The 19,044-nt window shown below is 52.3% G+C and overlaps 1 long non-coding RNA gene across 1 annotated transcript in view; it reads right to left on the bottom strand.

Annotated features, from left to right (window-relative positions):
* Positions 1–19,044, bottom strand: part of LOC132012877 (uncharacterized) — a 71,970-nt gene that overhangs the window by 48,350 nt on the left and 4,576 nt on the right. The gene's annotated exons all lie outside the window — the stretch shown is intronic.

Below are 19,044 nucleotides of genomic sequence, written 5' to 3'. Positions count from 1 at the left end.
AAACTCAGGATGGGTGAGCCAGCCGGGGTCATTGGCAAGTTATCCTAAACGCACTGAAGGCTGCCCACACCTGCTGAATGGAAAAAGTCTCAGCTGAATTATAGGCTCGGTCCTCCTGTAAGGGCCTAGCTACCGGAGCCTTCACCCCCTGCTCACACGATTATTACTCTTTTTATCAATGCTAATAAGTACCATTTATTACATTTAATCTCCACAACCACACTATAGGATGAGCACTGCTATTATCTTCATTTTTTTAAGTGAGGAAGCTGAGAGCGGATGTAACTTACCCCACCATCAGCATTGCTGACCTTGACCTTTGCAATAACCTTCTAACAAGTCTCCCTACATCCACTCTTGATCCCCTGAGATTCACTCCACATAGGGCAACAAGCTAGAAACCTGGGGAAGAGGTCAGCCTTCTTTGTGCCCCAGGGCCTTTGCGCTGGTAGTTGTTCCTGCTGTCTCAACAGAATGTTCTCCCTCCAGATTACCGCTTCATCACCATTCAGGTTGCAACTCAAAGAGGGTTTACATGACCACCTTCCTGAGCATACACCTCTGTCCTATTTCTTACACTATGCCAAGACATATCCTTTACCACTATGGGTCTTGCCTGAAATCATATCTGGCACCTGGTAGATGCTAAGTAAATATTTTTCCCCATTATATTTATTTTCCCAGTAAATATTTTTCTTTTCTTTTTTTTTTTTTTGTTTTGTTTTGAGGAGGAGGGAGAGAGTGTGTGTGAGTGAGGCAACAGTAGAGGGAGAGGGGAGAGAGAGAATCTTAAGCAAGTTCCACACCCAGCATGGAGTCCGACACAGGGCTCAATCTCACAACACTGAGATCATGACCTGAGCTGAAATCAACAGTCAGATACTTAACTGACTGAGCCACCCAGGTGCTCCTCCAGAATATATTTCTAGAACGAATGTTATCAAGCTCATCCAAGGTTACATGCTCCAGAGTTAGAACAGAGAGTCAAATTCTGGGCTGTCTGACCCTTATGCATACAGCGTGTATGTGTGTGGTTTCAGTGTTCAGGGGAAGTACCAGGAGACAGGTGCTGCCCGGGGAGCCACTCAGACAGCTCCCCGACAGTCCAAATGCAAATGCTTCTTCACAGGACCTTCTTTACAGGCAGCCCAGGCAGTAAGGAGGCTGGGGAAGGACTGACCCACCACCCAAGAGGACGGTGAGGCTCAGGAAGGGAGGAGAGAGCACAGTCCCTGGGCACTAGTGGAGGAGGTGGTGAAGGTTGGCATCCTGGCCAGGTGGCCACAACCCATTCAGCCCAGCCGCCAGTCAGGGGCCCTTGTGGCTCCCACGGCTAACCCAGGCAGGGTTGTCGGGTGCGCTGTAAGGGCTTCAGGATAGGCCCTCACTGCTGGGAAACTGGTTTGAAGGGGCCGGGTCCATGCACTCTCCAGTTCAGACTTCCCTCGGGGCAGGGGTGTGGGGGATGACTCTCTTACCCTCAAACACCAGAGCCCAGGCTGCGCGGGGCTCACTCTGCTGGGCAACAGCACAGGTAGGATCTCACACGCACGGTCACCTCCTACGCCCAGGTAAAGCTAGAGGTCACTTGTGCCTTCGGTCTGCGACCCCAGGAAGGTCACCTGGCTCTCACTCTCCGTTCACACTAACGTGTCTGGCACGCCGGCAGTAATCCCTGAGCTCTTTCTACTGAGCCTAATCCTGAACAGTGGGGAGACAGAGAGACTGATAGAAAACATGGAGCTTGCTCAGGAACCACCCCACCCCACTCCCAATCTAACTGGGAAAAAGCAAAAATTTTTTTGCAAAAGCGAAATGCTCAACTGGTTAGGAGCACAGGCTACATCAGGCCAGAGAGACCCATGTCCAAATCCTGACTCAGCGACTTACGATTTGGGCAACTATTTCAAAGCACACAGACCTTGAGTCTCCGTGTGCACACGCACGCCAGCGCACACTACCCCACGGCACTGTTGTGAGTGAGTGGCAAGGCCCTTCGTGAGGGGTCAGGCACCTCTGCCAATGGCAGCAGCAGTAATAGTAGCTGTTACAGGAAACAGCCCACAGGCCACATATTAAGAAGGACAAATTAATTAATTTCAGGCTAAAGCAGCTCATCAACGCCGAGAAGACCATGACAGAGAAACGGCATTGAACTTGGTGTAGGAATAGACGTCTTGGAACAGGCGTGTTGTGAATCTAGAAGATGACTCACGGAATAGCGGCGGTATTATCCCAGCAGAGACTTCAGGGATGACTTCCAGGACTTCTCAGTGGTTTTTACAACACGGCACACAGAGAAATGGCCACATTTATTCCGCACCCTGGAGCGCACCATGCCGGCTACTCCCGGGAGAGGAGACCCGGCCAGGGGCCACCCCCGCCCACCTAGAGCCTCCCCGTCTCAGCACACGGGGCATCTGTGGGGGGCTCGCCTGTGCACTGCAGTGCACCTGCTGGGAAGCTGGGATTCGGAACAAGTCCATCAACTGATGGATGAGAAAACAGCAGCGGGCAGCACAAGTGGCTCGGCTGAGGTCACAGGCTTGGGCCAGCAGCAAGCGGAAAACTAACGTCTCTGTACTATATCGCCTGCTCTTAAAAAATGGGAGGACATCAGGTCTTTGGAGAAGGTCAAGGAGCTCATTTCAGGGCAAGGGAGTTAAGTAGCATTAATGGAGGAGACTGGACCCAATAAATAAGGGTAACAGTAGCTGGACTGAGCATCAGCAGTATCTCAGGCGTGTGCTAAGTGCTCTCAGTGTGTTATCTCACCTGCTGCTGGGGACTGGGAGATGGTCCTTCCCCTGCGAGAGGGCAGGCTGGCAACCAAGTCGTTATGCCCCCGGGGCTGAAAGCTTGGGGCGGTCCATCTCCAGACCTGTGCCCATCACACTTCTCTGGAGCAGGAAGCCGGCCAAGCCTACGGCCTTGGACCTCCACAGCTGGGGCCAGAGAAGAGAGCCCCCAGGAAGGAAGGACAGGCCTTGCTCCCTTTAACCTGCAGGACCTCCCACCCTGCTCCCCTCTCCTCCTTTCCCTCCCTGCGGCATCCATGAGCACAACCTTTGAACTTGGCCCTACCACCCTGCCTACATGCACATTCTGCAATCCATCTCTCAAGTAAGAGGTGTGGCAGTCTTGAACACACGTGTCCACCTGAGACACTGGCCAGGACTCCTGAGGGCGCTAGCATCATAGGGAGAAGTGACTTGCAGATACCCAGTTTCAGCAAGAACATTCGCCCAGCAGAGCCCGAGGCCCAAGTCTGGCCTCTTCTATCAGGAGCCGTTGAGGCCCTGGCTGCCCAGATCACCACCTTGGAAGGACCTAGCCCATTCTGGGCAAAGTGCCCCCTCTGTTGCCCCCTAACAGCCTCTTATTGCCAGCTTCAGGACCCCTCCTTCAGCGCCTTTATGCCTGTGCCTTCTTGGGCTTCCATACCCTGCTCGGCCGTTTGGAGCGTCACCTCCTCCTGTCCCACCAGTGTCTTCTGCAGCCCCTTTACTGGTCACTGCTGGGGCCCTGCTTGCAAGGCGCCATGAGCCGCCTCTGGCCTCTCCCAGCACCACCCAGACACAGCTCTTCTATTCCAACCTCCTGGTGGAGATAGGAGAGACATCCAGCCTTCCACTTGACTTAGGAAAGCCCGCCTCCTTCCCCACCGTCACCTCCAGGCGTCCTCTCATCCTGCCCAGACCCGCTGCCTTCTGCTTGTTGGTATGGGTCTCTCTGAGCACAGCACATGTCCCCACTTCCAGGCTTCTGTACAGGCTGCCTCCACCTGGAGCAAGCACTCTCTTCCACAGCTCTCCCGCCCCCTACTCATCCTGCAGATCTAGGCTTAGATACGGCATCTCCAGATGTGACTTCTCTGGACACCCATTCTGGAGAGTAGCCCCCGTCCTGCTCTTCTCTCTCACACCACGGTGTGAGTCTCCCTCCCAGTGAGGAAAAGCTAGGATTATATATCCATTCTCCCCTTTTCGAGGCACGTCTTGTTCTCTGCTACCCCCTTGGCTGGCACCATTCTCAGCACAGACAAGATATTTATTAAAAATCTATCGATTAAATGATCCGATGACTTAGGCATTGTGAATTTCAATTCCCCCCTTTTGGGGGAGAAGCAGCTCCCGCATCAAGAGACTTACTGGATGGAGCCTGGAATGGAGGCAGCCCAGGGGCTGGTCGGCCTTGACCCAGCCTCTGAGGCCCCGCTGTGGGCACTGATAAGGGGGAGGGGGCCGAGGAGGGGGCCTGTAGCCAAAGCTGCCCCCGGGCCTTCGTCCTCACCGAGGGCTAATGAAGAGAGGTAGCTTCCGTCCTCCATTTGACAGAGCTCAGCCCCTCCTGGAAACAGTACCCTGGGATTTAGGAGAGGCACAGTGCCCATCATCATAACAAGGAATCGGTTTAATCTGCGTTTTAAATTTTAAATGACCCCACCTGAGACTAACTGCTCTAGGCCCCTCTCATCTCCCATCCCAGGACTCAGGGCTTCATTCAAATTGGATTTCTGGGCTGATACCCCCTGGAGGCCGAATCCATCGCACACAGCCACTTTGCTCTCTTTTTTGGGCTCCCCCTCTTCATCTCCAACAAGTTCCTTGGTGCAAAAGGCAGGACCTGAAGCCGAGCTGGGACACCCCATTCACTACCTGATGGGGTCCTCGGCATGCAACAGGTCAACCTCCAGCCCCAGTAAAGTGTCTGAGAGGCTCTGAGACTCTCAGCAACCCCCCCCCCCAAATCTGGGGGCCCCATTCAGCTCGTGGCACACATACCATTTTACCTCCTCCTTCTGTACTCTGAGTCTTGGGATTCCTTTATCATCCCGCTGTTTGGGGCACATGGGGACTGTTGGGTATGTACAAGGCCTAGCATGGTGAGTAAGATCCCAAAACGGGTGTCTCTTGGCAGTCCTCTAAGCTTCGGATGTGGGCCAGACCTCAGCCCTCTGTCCTGACCACCTGCTCAGGATCCTACAGGTGGTTTCACCAGCCGCTGCGGCCACAGGGGCTCAGGCTCTTAGATACAGTTCTGACTCCAAAGATCCTCCTTTCTTGACCCATAATCCATCCCCACAGCACCCTGAGCAACAGCCTACTGAGCTCAAAAGGCTAGCGACTGACTGCCCCTCCCCTGCTATGGAACCAGGTGGATGGCGGCTGCTGGTCTCTCCTCCACAGGCTGAGGACTCAGACCCAATAAACACCAGGTCTCCTGGTCCTCATACTCTAGAGAGGCAGAGGGGGTTTTAATAATCCCATTTTACAGAAGATGAAACTGAGGCTCGAATCACAGAAGTGATGTGCCTGAGATTCTAGAAAGCCTGGCTGGAAAACTAAGCCTGCAATTCTTCTCCAAGACCCTGTTCTTTGGTGATTTCCAGAGGACCCAATGGGGCTCATGCCTACAGTGCTCCCCTCAAGGGCAGAGACTCAGCATCTTCCTCTTTGTTTCTCTGGTGCCTGGCACCGAGCTTGGAATCAAAGTCCTCACTTATCTGATGGATTTGTTTGCTGGCAGAAAGTCCATCTTATCCCCCAGGGGAGAGCTGGACCTGAAGTCCAGGCTGGGGAATGCTGGGAGAGACAGCCCGTCCCTCAGCTGCTGGGATGGAAGGTCTCCGTGTTCTGTAGAGTGAAGGGAGCTCCTGGAGCCAGTGGGAAGGGAGTGGGCTGGACAGAGCAGACGGCACCCAGGAGGGAAGCCAGCAGAGGGCGCCTCCTTGCCCACCTCCGCAGATAGCTCCAACTGGGCAGCTGCCTCGTTAGCACCAGGAGGCAACCCTGCTAATTACCAAACCCAAACTTGGGATTTGCATTTTTATGAAATGCTCACGGAGGAGGCAAATCTTTTTTCCTTAAAAAAAAAAAAAAAGAAAGAAAGAAAAAGAAAAATCAAGATGGATAGGGGGAGAAAAAGCTCATACCAGTACATACTAATTCAATCTAATCTTGGTCATTTCAGTTTCCATAAGAAAGTGCTTTTATAAAGCTACAAAGCTAACATCCATAACTCTCCAGTTTCCCCAGACAGGATACCTCTGCATTAAGTTTCCCATTTATCTTCGGAGATGGCAAATCATCCATTTATAATGGGATCTAATAAAGCAAGCTCCCGTCATAGTCCCAGCTGCCGGAATGAGCCTCAGACCCAGAGATGCTCCTCTGTGACCATGACCGCTTCATCTTCTTGGGGGCTCTCTGACTAGATTTGTCTGGGTGCACAGTGCCCGGGGATCCACACACAACGTGGTTTGCCGGCTTGTGTGTGCGGGGAGGGACCTGGCCGTCAGAGGATCAGATACCCGACTCCTAGCAGCCGGTCCACACAAACCCCTTCCTGCAGAAGCCCCAAGATGAAGACCCACAAGGAAGGAGCCGAGCTCAGCCTGAGACTCACTCTTTAGAGTAGTGGGAGGAGCTTGCTGTAGAGATGATGGGTGGGGAAGGAGCAGGGTTTGGCAGATGGATTTCAGGGTATCGGCCCAGCAGGCAGGGCTGATGTCCCCCTGTCATAACGTGGGTTCCTTGGGAAGCAGCCTCTGAGATGGGATTTCGCCAGTAAGGGGGTTATTAAGGAATGTTCATGAGATCCGCACTGGTGGAACAGAAGGATAGGAACTAAGTGTGGGGTGGGGGAGTGTGGGGAGAGCCTAGCTTTTATGCAGATCACCAGCACCCTTGGCTTCAACCCCACAATTTGCTATGGGGCCTTGGAGTGGCCCTTCAGAGCTATCCAAAACCCAACGGAGATGGCCAGGCCTTCTTATTCCCACATTACTGTCACTGGATATGGACCGCCCCAGAGGGGGTAAGCAGAAGGCTCCCGGCAGCTGAAGCGATCTCTGTAGGGGCCCGCTGCTGCCGTCCATCTGCTGACCACTTCCCCAGCAGCTGGGCCGGCAGGTCCTCACTGAAGGAGAAGCCAGGCGGCACCCCACTGTGGGGGAGGAAACATTTTTCTCACTACCCTTCTACACTCTTTTGGCTGCTCTATTAGTTCAATTGACATAAGACAGATTTAACAGGAGAAAAACAAATTTAATTTCACACACACAGGAGCCTCACAGAGACATGAGAGGTTCAAAGACAGCCAGGCACTGGAAGCTTCTATGCCATCCTGGGCCGAGTTGAAGTGCCAGACTCAGTCATTCAGCAAGCACTTACCGAAGTCCTACTGTGCGCCGGACACTCTTGGTGCTCTGGGCTCTCGCTCTCAAGAGTATGAAGTGTTAAAATGGAGGTAGAGGGCAAAAAAAATGACCAGCAGGTTTTAATGGTTTTACAAAAAGGTCCTAGGAGTTCACTGTCCCAAGGGCAGACCCATACCCAACAGGGTGGCTCATCCGTCCTCACTCCCTTTAACAGAGCCAGCCCTCCCCAGGTCGACACTGAGGCTGGGCGGTCCCTGAAACGAAATCTCCCAGAAAAGCAGCCTCTTTGGCTCTCTCGACGGCCCCCTGAGAAGAACGTGCAGAGACCCCAAGGCATCCTCCTTACAGCCGTCAGGTGCGGGGCACGGGGCTCTCACTGCCCCTCCCAGAGACGCTGTGCTCCCTCTGCCATCGTGTTTCCTTTGAAACATCTCTGTGTGTGGAGTGGGGGGCATGGATTAGCTCCCCTTCCTGATAGGAGGCTCCGATGCCAGGAAGAGTGAGCTCAAATGGGCAAGGCGAGTTAAGCTTTCCGCCTGGAGCTGCAGGCTTAGTGGGGCCGATTACAACAGCAGGTGAGGAGCCGCGCTAGCCGGGGCCGCAGAGACTGTGAAAATCCTGTTAGAGGGCAAAGGCGGTTTAGCTACAGCTCCAAATTTCAAAGAATGATTGAGTTGGAACGTGGCAGGCAGGAGGAGGCAACCCGGAGACCAAAGTTATTGGACTTAAACTGAGAACAAGGCCTGAGGAAGCCGGTGGAGTAGAAAATTCCAGGGGGACCTGGGGGGGGGCGCCCCCTCCCCCATTGTCCTTTGGGTAGAGCCTCTCTCCCCAACACCCCCTTCCCTCCCACCATCCTCCCGGCCCCACCCCTCCCTGCCCAGCTGGAAGCAGAAGAAGCCTCCATCTGCCTTGAATCCTGTCTCCCTCACCAATCTGTAAGCTCCTGGAGATCAGAGCACTTGCCTACTTTCCTCAACCCCTTAGGGTTTAGCACGGCTCCTGGCACATGGCAGGCCTCAATAAAGTTTGCCAAATGATCAGGTGGTTACTGCCTCAGAGCCACATCTTCCTTGCCTTGTTCTGCCTGGTTTCCAGATTACACACACACACAGAGTGCTCCTGGAAACCCACATCTTTAATGCAGCCATCCCTGGCTCCTCGGAAAACAAGTTGCCCCTGGCTGGCAGACCCCCCTCTGACTGCAAAGGACGCACTCAGGGCAAGGAAAAGATGTCGAAAAACTAACCAGGAAAAGAATGAGCCTGAGTATTTGCTGGGCCCTATTAGCTGGGAAAGCGATACAATCCCAAGATTCGGAGTCTTTCCAACATCAACCTCCATCACGTCCCCCATAGTGATCCTAATTTGCTTTCAATAGGAAACGGTTTGATGCAGTAGAGAGCACTGGGGCTCCGAAGCGATTAGGGATCTGGGTCCAAATCCCACTTTTTCAAGTCAAGTCAATTAAGCTTTCTGAACTTCTAGTAAACTGTGCACCCCATTAGCCATGTATAGAAAGAAATTTTCATTGGTCAGCCCATGCTAGAAGCTAATCAGATAGGAACAAAACCGTGATTATTTAAAATCACAGTTTCCCATGTTGTAAATCTGAGCATTGTCCCTCCTGCCCAAGGAAAGCCAGTTTACTTGGGGGATGAGGTGCCCTGATCTGATCTGATCTTCCCGACAAGCCTATACGAGGCTAGTCCTTCTTGTTCCCCTTTTCCTGTAGCTAGGAAACCGGGACTGCGAGAAGTAGCTTGCCCAGGGTGGCCTGGCTAGAAATACAAGCTGGAACCAGAACCAAGGAATTGTGGCCTGAGCCCGGAGCTGTTCTCCACACTGGGGCTCCTCCCAGACACGAACCATGATTGTGAAACAGGGAAGCCTCTCCAAGGTGCAGATTCACTGATGTGTGGGCAGAAGACGACGGAGACAAACCTTCCCTTTTCCCTCTCTCTCCCCTCCTCTCCGCTTCCCTCCGTCCGTCTGTCCGTCCGTCTGTCCCTCTCTCCCTTCCTTCCTCCGTTCCACCATGCAGTGATTAAACGCTCGCCATATGCTCAGCCCTCTAGTAGTGAATATGTGGGATATAAAAGTTAGGGACGATCCGGTCCCCGCTGAAGACCGCTTACAGTCCAGCCAAGAGGATGAAACAGCGACCGTAGGTGGTCATTTCAGAGCATGGGTCCCACTCCCGCAGAGGGCAACGGGTATTCCAAGCCCAATGCGCTTGTCGGGTCAGAGGACAAGCCCAGGCTTGGAAGTGCCACAGGAAAAACAGGAGCCAACTCCAGGGCTCAGGAGACTTGCATGGTAAATGGAAGCTACTAGAAGCCAGACTTCCTAGGCAGGAGATGCGCACAGGCAAGGCGGCTTGTCCTGGAAGGACAGAGAGGTCCCTTCCTGGCCGGTGTCTGCAGAATATCCCAGTGATTAACTTCAGGCCCCCCTCTCCCAGCCCCCAGATTCTCCACATTAATGACAGTTCTCGTTAAACAGTCCAGTGGAAGAGAAGCCAGGGGATCTAGAAAGGTCAGCTCCCGGCTCTCCGGAGAAGCAGAACGGCCCCAAGCGGGGTGCCTATCAACAGCTCCCAGCTCAGCTTAGCGTGGCTTCTGGCTTCTCATCTCACAGAAGCCCTCCCCCCTCCACCTTCTCTAGCCTGGCGGCTTCAGGCCAAGATTTACTGGACCTGTGGTGGCTGCCTCTCCCTCCAAGGGGAAACAAAGGAGAAAGCACGCAAAGACCATCTGAAAATCCCCTTGTTTGCTTTCCTCTTCTGAGTCACCGCCGAACGCGGGCTGGCAGGGTCCCAGACGAACAGGAAGGCAGCCTCCACTCACACCGTGCCCTTTGGGAAGGCTCCCATCCCCACCTCCTCCCCCAGCGAGGCCCGTTCTCACAGACCGTGGTGAGGGACCGCAGACTGCGAGGTGCTCTGCAGCAGCTGGCCACTTGTTCCCCGTCCTGTCCCTTTCCTCAGTGACCCCAAAATAAAGGAGACTCCAGGCTGCCAGCTCAGCCAAAAGGCTTTCATTCCAAGGACCCCAGAGCTGGAGAACGTGACCCGTCGTGGTCCTTTCCTCCAGGTTCCTCATTTCCTATCTACTGCAAATGGCCTAGCATCATGCGCTGACCCCCTTTGCTGGTGGACAGTTTTGCTGCCTGAGCATCTGGGCAGAAAGACTTGGCTGCTGTCAGAATTCTCTTAAAACTGACCATTGCCCCTCAACCCCAAGGCAAGACAGTTTCCAGAGCCTGCACCAGCAGGCCGCTTCCCAAAACGTAGCCGGAAGAGGAGGTGCCAACGCGCATCTAAGCCAGATTCCAATCACGGTTCCTGTAGTTGGCGGCTTGAAGACGTCGAGCTGCCGATGTATACTCTATGCCTGTTTCCTTGCGGTGGCAGCGGAGCTGAGATTTGCCCATGCTGAGTTTTTGTGCAGCTTCAAGGACGTGATGCAGGTCGAGCCTTTGGCATTTAAGTAGCAGCTCCTTTTTCCTCCTTCTCTGAAGCCACCGGGAGGGGTGGAAAACAGAGATGGAAATGTGCTTTCTTACTTCTTTTCCTCCAAAGATCAGTCCCAGGTTCTGGCTCCTACTGGCCTAGCCATTACTTCTTAGGCTTCACCCAGACACGGAGAGTGGCAGGGGAAACAGGATTCCTTATCATGACAGCCAGTGCCTTTCTCTAAGATAGAACCCCAGCGTCGTGCTCTCTGGCCAGAGTAGCCTGGCATTCCAGAAATGTAAAATCAGACAAATTGGGGAATGGTCGGAAGGAAGTGAGGTGATTACTTTTACGTAACAACCTGACTGGGCCACTGGATGCCAAGATGTTTGGTCAAACATGAATCTATGGGTTTCTGTGAGGGTGTTTCTGGACGGGATTAACACCTGAATTGGTAGACTGAATAAAACAGACTGCCTCCTCCACTGTGGGTGGGCCACACCCAATCAGGTGAAGGCCCGTCTAAAATAAAAATGCTGATCCTTCCATGAGTAAGAGAGTTTCTCCTGTTCGACTACATTTGAAATGGAACATTGGCTTTTTTCTGCCTTTGGATTCAACCCAAAACATCAACATTTTTTGGGTCTTGAGCCTGCCAGCCTTCAGACTGGGACCACACTGTCAGCTCTCCAGCTTTCCCACTCACTCTTCAGGTCTTAGGACTTGTTAGCCTCCATAAGTACAAGAGCCAATTCTTTTAATAAAAATCTTTTTCCATATATATGTGAAAAAGTATATATATATATATATACACACATATGGAAATATATAAATATACACATATAAATGGAAATACACACACACGCACACGCACACATATCTTACTGGATCTTTTTCTCTGGAAAGCCCTACCAGGGAGGATCCTGCTCAACACTGGAGAAGATGTTCTACCATCCTGAGCTCTCTCCCACGGGATAGGGGACAGTGCTCCCCTCCCCAGGAGGAATGAAAAGCAGGACTCGAGCCGCTATCCACGCATCCAGTAGGGAGATGAGCTGTACACTTTCCAAAGACCTTTACACCCATCAGAGTCTGATTTTTAAGGCAAAGATGGGGAGAGCAGCAGGCAGGCATTCTTCTCCTCCGCTGCTGGCCAGGGTGGGTGCAACCAGAAGGAAAGGAGCCACGTGAAAACTACCTCCCCCATAAGCCTTCATGCCCACCGCCCCATCCACTTGGATCCTGTGGTGAGTAAAGCGAATTCTTCTAACTCCCAGCTCTGTGCTCTCCTGGAGGCCGATGAGCCATGATGCTCATGGAGGTGTGGAGGAGTGAGAAGGAAGGTGGACCCAGCCCTTCGGTGAGCTGGGAGGGCATCAGTGCAGGGGGGCGTGGGGCAAGATGTGAGTTTGTGGTCAGCTGCAGGGAACAGAGAGGAGCCCCAACACCCTGACCCCAAGCCCAGCTCCCTAATTCAGAAGCACAGCGTGGTTCCAGGGCCTCCTGCTAATAGCAAAGACCTGCTTTCTCTATCTCCAGGAGGAAATTATGGGAGAATGATAAAGATATAAGGGCTACTTAATCTGGAAAAGAAAATTCTGATCTTTGTGTACTTTAAATAAAGATTTAAAAGAAAACAGCATTTCTCTCGCTTGAAATGTTTTCAGAATAATCCTATTATGAGGAAGAAGTGTGGTTAAAAGGCTTTCTCCGTGGCTGTGACAGCAAGCTTGGAATGAGGGGGGATCTGACTAATTCCTACTGTCTCTCTTCCCCTCACTCCCGCTTCTCAGACTCTCCCCACACACCTCATCCCCCAGATCCTCTTCCGCGGTGCCTCCCTCACACTCTCTGGCTGGCTCTGCCCAGTTGTCTCTAAAGACACCTGAATGCCGGGGTTCCTTCCTCCTGGAACAGAGACACAAACCTGCTGGCGTGGCCGGGGCCCCAGTGGACGAGCCGATGACATGGAAAATGGCAGCTACAAGCAGGACTGGCAGCTCCTGAGGTGGGGCTGCTGGGCGGAGTCTGGGGTACCCTGGACATCCTGCCTCCATTAAGGGAGCTGCAGGGGGCGCTCTTCCCATCCCTCGCCCTTAGACAACCCAGCAGACTGTGCTGGAGAAAGGAATCAGCTGGAGGAGTCTCTCCTGTAATGGATCCCAAGGGGGCCAAGGGAGCTCGGGGGCAGAGGATGGGGAGACGGGGGCTGAGTCTTACGGGTTGACTAGCATTCCCCAAAATCCATCTGTGGAAGTCCTACGACCCAGACCTCAGAATGGGATCTCATTTGGCTCCAAGATCTTTACAGAAATGATCAAGTGAGATCATTTAGGGTAGACCCTAGCCCAACAACCTGTTGTCACTGACTGAATTTTGTCCCCTCCCCCTGCCAAAGGTATCTGCCTATGCTCCAACCCCAAACGTGACTGAATTCAGAGAAGGGCCTATGAAACGATAAAGGTTAAATGGGACCATGAGGGTGGGGCCCTAACTTGATAAGCCTGGTGTCCATAAAAATGGAGAGGAAGAGACGCCAGAGCATTTCCCTCTGCCCTGTGAGGACACAGCAAGAAGGACACCGTCCACAAGCCAGCAAGAGAGCTCTCACCAGAAACTGAACCTGGCTGGACCTTCATCTTGAACTTTCCAGCCTCTGCACCGGTGAGAAAATTTTCTGTTTGTTTCTGTTGCTTGGGGCGGTTTCTGTTGTTTAAACCATATAGTCTGTGGCATTTGCTATAGCGGCCTGAGCTGACAAGGACAACCAGCCTTCTTATGAAAAGGAGAAGTTTGGACACAGAGACACACACAGAGGGAAGACAGCATGGAGAAGGCACGGCAGAGGACAGCCATCCGCAAGCCAGGGCGAGAGGCCCAAACAGATCCTGCCTTCCCAGCAGAACCCACCCTGCCAACACCCCGATTTTGGACTTCCAGCCTCCAGAAGCATGAGACCAAATCTCCCTGCTGTGTGCACCCCCTACCCATCTGAGGGACATTGTCACAGAGGTCCCAGCAGACTGGGAAGCCATGCGTCTGGGGCAGGTAGGGTCAGGTTCACCCTCTGTTCGGCCCTCAGCTCTGAAACCCCCACCAAGTCTGGAAGCGGGAATCCATTCTCTGACCCTAAGATTTGGGGCCCTTGGAGTTCCAGCTTCCCATCTCGTTTAAGGGGTAGACCCCACACAAGACCCTATTTTGCTTTGCAAGAAGAAATCATTTTTAATCAGGCCACAGTGAGTCTCTGAGAGAGAAATCCACGGAGAGAGAACAGATCTGGTGCCAGGAAAGGCCAGTTGCCAAAGCCCAGTGCCCTGCTTTAATTCCGTGGCTCACATGGGAGGGCATCTCCGCCCCACCGAAGGGTAGGAGAAAGACAGGGCTACTTATCAGCAGAACCAGATGCCCTCCCAGAGGCCTGGCTGGTGCCCTCCTCTAGCTGGGGCCTCCCCCAGCATGATATTAAGCTGGATTGGAAGGAACTGGAGGCAAAGACAGGCCGAGGCTAAAGGAAGGGGGTAGACTTCAGAGAGGAAAGGTGGTGGCCTGGTCCCAAGTGACAAGTTGTCTCCTGCCCCCCTTATCCGCTGCTTCCCCAGCCCACGAAGAAGGAGTCCCTGCCACACGGTTTCAAAGACAGATGAGAAACAGGGCACAGAGGCACACAGGCAGGAAGGAATCTGGTGGGCATCCAGAGAAGGTTGGCATGAGAACAAGGGACAGAGATGAGCATCTCACACACACACACACACACACACACACACACACACACACCCGAAGCTGCCTCCGAAGGCTACGGAGACGCTGCAGAGAGCATGTCAGCCCAGTCTTCTCCAGCACCTTTAGAATATTCCCAGGGCAAGAAATTAGCAACAGTGTGGCAGTCTGGAGCCCCAGCCATCTGCCCCTGCCTGGCCGGAACACTCCTCCAATCGGCCCTGACTGGGGTCCGTCTGAGAGCCAGAGAGAGGAGCCCATTCCCAGGGGTGAGGACAGGAAGGAAGGAGTGACCCCTGGTATGGATTTCCAGGTCAGAGAATGGAATCCTTAAGCCACCGCCCTGATTTGGGATCCTGGCAGACAGACAAAACTGCAGACGAGGAGATGTCAAGGCAGTGTAAGAAACAAATCTGAACCAAAACAGAACTGCCTTGAAAAACAGTTGCTTTACCCACAGCCGTTCCTCTTTGAGTTTTCAAAGATGGATCCAGAAGATGGACCGACCTTGCCGCCAACCGTGGCAACAGCCTGTGTTCTCAAGAATCGAGCATGTCACGTTCAGTTCCAATAAATGCACTAAAGAATTTTAAGCCAAGGATGGGATCCTCAAGTCCCTGTAGAAGGCAGGTGGATTTGGGAGCCGGCAGGCCTGGTATGCAGCCTAGCTCGACCTCGTGCGAGCTGGGATGTGTGCATTTAGTTCCATGGTTCTCTGTCCTTGCTTGCTTTCTTTTTAACCCCCACCATGGGTTTGGTGAATGGATTAAATGAGATGATATCACTGAAGAATCAGGCCCCTAGTGAATGCTAAGAACCATTCTCCCCATAACCCACTCCCCCTCCAAGTCCTGGACAAGACTCCTGGGGAAAGTGCTCTGTCTGAAAATCTCCAGTGACGGAGAACTCACCATGCAGGAAAGCGGGCCAGTCCATTTGGAAAGCCCACATGGTCAGAATGCTATTTTGCTCACCATACGGTAAATCAAAATCAGCCTGTCTGCAATGCCTCGTTGGTCCTTATTCTGCCTCACACCCCCTCACAAATAGGACATATGAAGAGAAGGAATAGGGTCTCCTTCGTCTTCCATAACAGCTCCCGTCATCATCTGGGCCTTATCCATTCATCCGTCACTTCTGCCAGTTACTCCCCCGCTCCCTTGCTCACTCAGCATCCAACGAGACGGCCCCCCAAGGCACTTTGGGCGAACACAAAACCCTAGTCAAGGCTTCGCTCTGAACCACTTGTTCCTAGCTAACTAACATCTCAGAGAAGCGCTGTGATTTTTTTTTTTTTTCTTTTTCCTGCCAGAGGAAATGCAAAAGGAAGAATAAACCGGTTTGGAAAGTGCCTCGGACGGAGGTCTTGCTGGAGACCTACAGAAAATCTGAAGGTTATGGCAGAGGAAGCACGGTGATCCTAATTCCTAGCTCCCAGTAGGGCCTAAATCCCTTGTACATGGCAGGAAACGGCTCTTTACTTTGAGATGAGCCAGCTCAGTCTTATTTGCAAAGCTGTCCCCAAAGCCTCCATAGGAAGTATAATATCACCATAAAGAATCATTACATTCTCGTGTGACTACTTCTCTTGCTTTAAAGAAATAGTCTGAGTTTTCCGTGAGCACGCCTCCTCTTCCCTCCCCCTCTTCTACCTGATATTACTGTGGCTCCCGATAATTACATTAGGTTTAGAAAGCGACTTTATGGTGCTAATAATTATACATGCTTACAAAACAGATGGGTCTGGGGATCTGGAGGGGGAGCGTTTATGGACTTGGAAATGAGACATTTTGTTGTAGGAAATGGATAGTTATTTCCAGGTTTTATTGCTGTGTTTCACAGGACTCTTCTTATATCTTTGTGGCTAATACTTCGCCTGCCTTGACTTCCATGCCTTCTGGAAGACTGGACTCACCGAAGTCCCGGGGGGGTGCTGGACCCACACCCAGTATTAGCCTGGTCTGAAACCAATCAGAAAATCTCAAGCTTTATAGGAAATTCTACCGGTGGCCCCCAAGAATCTGCTTTTCATTCCAGGAGATTCTGACGGTTGATAGGGTTTAAGAAACACAGATCTGGTTCAACCTTTTCATGTTAAATATGAGTCAACTAAGGCCCAGAGGACCTAAGTGATTCGCCCAAGTCACCCTACTAGTTAATAGGCAGGACAAGAATTTCCAACCCACTATAGCGGTTCTCTCCCTAAAACACCGTCTGGTCCCTGAAGAAGTTGGCACATGATCTAGGTGACTTGCTTCTTCAAGTTTGAGGTGCAGAGAAATCACAGGGAACTCCTGTTAAAATGGGGATTTGGATTCAGTAGTTCTGGGGTGCTGCTCAAGAGTCTGTATGTCCAACAAGGCCCCAGGTGAGGGGACGAGACTGGCCCAGGGCCTGGGGCAGCAAGATGCTGGCACACGTTGTGGGACTTCGGCCAATCACTTGCCCACTTCCCCCTTTTCTCCGCCTGGCAGCAGGGTCTGCAGAGAGGGGGTTTGAGACCTTTGTGTCCCTTTGTAAGCCAAGATCACGAGGACTTTGTACCCCACTTCTCACCCCCTCTCATTCTCTTTGGAGCTTTGGTCAATGCACCACAGGCCCACCAGTCCTTTGCCATCTTTGACCTGTTGACTTCTTATTGCCCCAGACTGTCTCACTTTCTTGTGTAGAGCGGGTCCTCTCCCATTCTCTCCAAAATTCTACAAGATCCATAGATAATGGGATCCAGGAAAAATGAAATATATCTGCCTTTCTTTCAAAAGATTCTTGGGGGTAAGAACCCCAGAACCCATTTTTAGACTCTCTCATTCCTATTTCTTCCTGCTCATTGGTAATGAGTCCCTTATGATGTCTGACCTGAATCCCTCTGGCTGCCATGAAAGACATTTATTCACTCAACAAGCACTTTCTGGGTGCTTCAGAAAGGCAACCACGAGAGTGGACTTTCGATAATCGGGATTTATCTCTTCCCTATCTTCTTCATCCCTCCCTCCAAAGTCTGTGGCTTAAAATGAGCTCCATCCAAAGCTAAAACTCCCACAAGGACCACTTGTCGGCTTGTTGGACATATTTACTGAATTTCTTCTAATTTCATTTGGCTTATTACCTCTTCCCCCGTCCAATCCAGTGGACAGGCCTCATCCTCCTAATTGGGAACACCCACCTCCAGCCCCCAAACACACCCATGCTTCGGCTGCCAGCGGCTTCCGCGATGCCTCTTTCAGATCTCATCCCCTTTGGAATCCTGTTCCCTCCCCACTGGGTCCCTCTCCCAGACAAACATTGATAATGAATAAATCTCTTTCAGAGAAGGGAGTGGGCTGGCGTGTCCATGGGGAAGGCCCCGCAGACACAGGCAGGATGGATGGCTGGTGGGAGCCGCGCTGTCGGCTCTAATTAACGTATTGTTCTCTGGGCTCCAGCAGGATTATGGATGAGCTCCACAGAGCGGCCCACTTAACCTGAGCATCCTGGTTCCAATCCATTACTTTCACCACTGGCTTCAGCCTACAGTTTGGCCTGGTGTGGAGGGGCTAAGTGTGGGCAAAGAGCCAAGAGAGCTCCATTTGACGAGCTCCCCAAATGCACCTGCCTCCCTTACTTCCACCTGACAGGTGAGCCTGTCGGAGGCCTGGGCTTCTACCCCACCCCTCCAGGGGGCAGAGAATACACAACTCAAGGTGCCACAAGTCTCTGCTTCGAGGTCCCCCCTCCCCCGTACAGCCTTACAGATACACCCAGTGAGGTTAGGAGCCCTCCAAGAGATGGGAGCCGCCTCCTGCTCCCGAGGGTTGGGGGGAAACAGTCAAACAGACGTAAATGATGGCTTCTAAGCCAAGTCTTTCATTTGCATATCATTGAAAGTCTTGGCTATCTGGTGATGATTTTCTCAGGCGTAAACTATTGTCTGAGGGCTGTTATGTCCAAAGGTACAAATTGTACAAGACTTAGCTCTCACCCTGATGAGCCTCACAAGCTGGGGGAAAAGATAAGAACCGTTCTCAGAAGACCATGGCACCGAGGGTACCTCCGAGGCAAACACTGCACGAGGGTACAAACGTGATGACGGAAGAGCGGAGATTATTGGGGGGATCAGGGGAGATATCTTAGAAGTGGCGACGGGTAGGCTAGCAACGAGGGTGTCCTGGCAGTGGGATGTCGGAGGGAGGAGAAAGGAAGTATGGCAAGAGTATTGGATATATTTCAGGGAATCAAGGAGGATCCATCCAGAAGGGCAGGCTAGGGGCAGAATATAAAGAAACAAGAGGGGTTAATTAAGGAGCCTGGACTTGACGGCAGTCATGAACATGGCTACGCAGAAGAAAGACGCAACAAAACATGCGTGTGGTTAAGAAGGTTCCTTTCCGGGATGTGCAGGAAAGGTTCAAAGACAAACTATGAGGCCTTGGTGAAACCAATTAGGAGACTATGCAGTCTGAGAGGTCTGGAATGGGGGTGGCGTCTACAGTGTCCAATTTTCAGGAGGACAGGGTGTGGAGCTGAACCCCAGGGATTTTACGCACGACGCCCAAAACTGCACGGCTGACTATGGCTGAGATTCCTCATGAATACCTCTTGACTCTTTTTTTTTTTTTTAAAGATTTTATTTATTTATTTGACAGACAAAGATCACAAGTAGGCAGAGAGACAGACAGAGAGAGAGAGGAGGAAGCAGGCTCCCTGCTGAGCAGAGAGCCCAATGCGT

The sequence above is a fragment of the Mustela nigripes genome, chromosome 1 (genome assembly GCF_022355385.1).
Source record: "Mustela nigripes isolate SB6536 chromosome 1, MUSNIG.SB6536, whole genome shotgun sequence".
Lineage (NCBI taxonomy): Eukaryota > Metazoa > Chordata > Mammalia > Carnivora > Mustelidae > Mustela > Mustela nigripes.
Note: the sequence above shows the minus strand (reverse complement) of the source record. Positions and strands in the feature narration are given on the sequence as shown.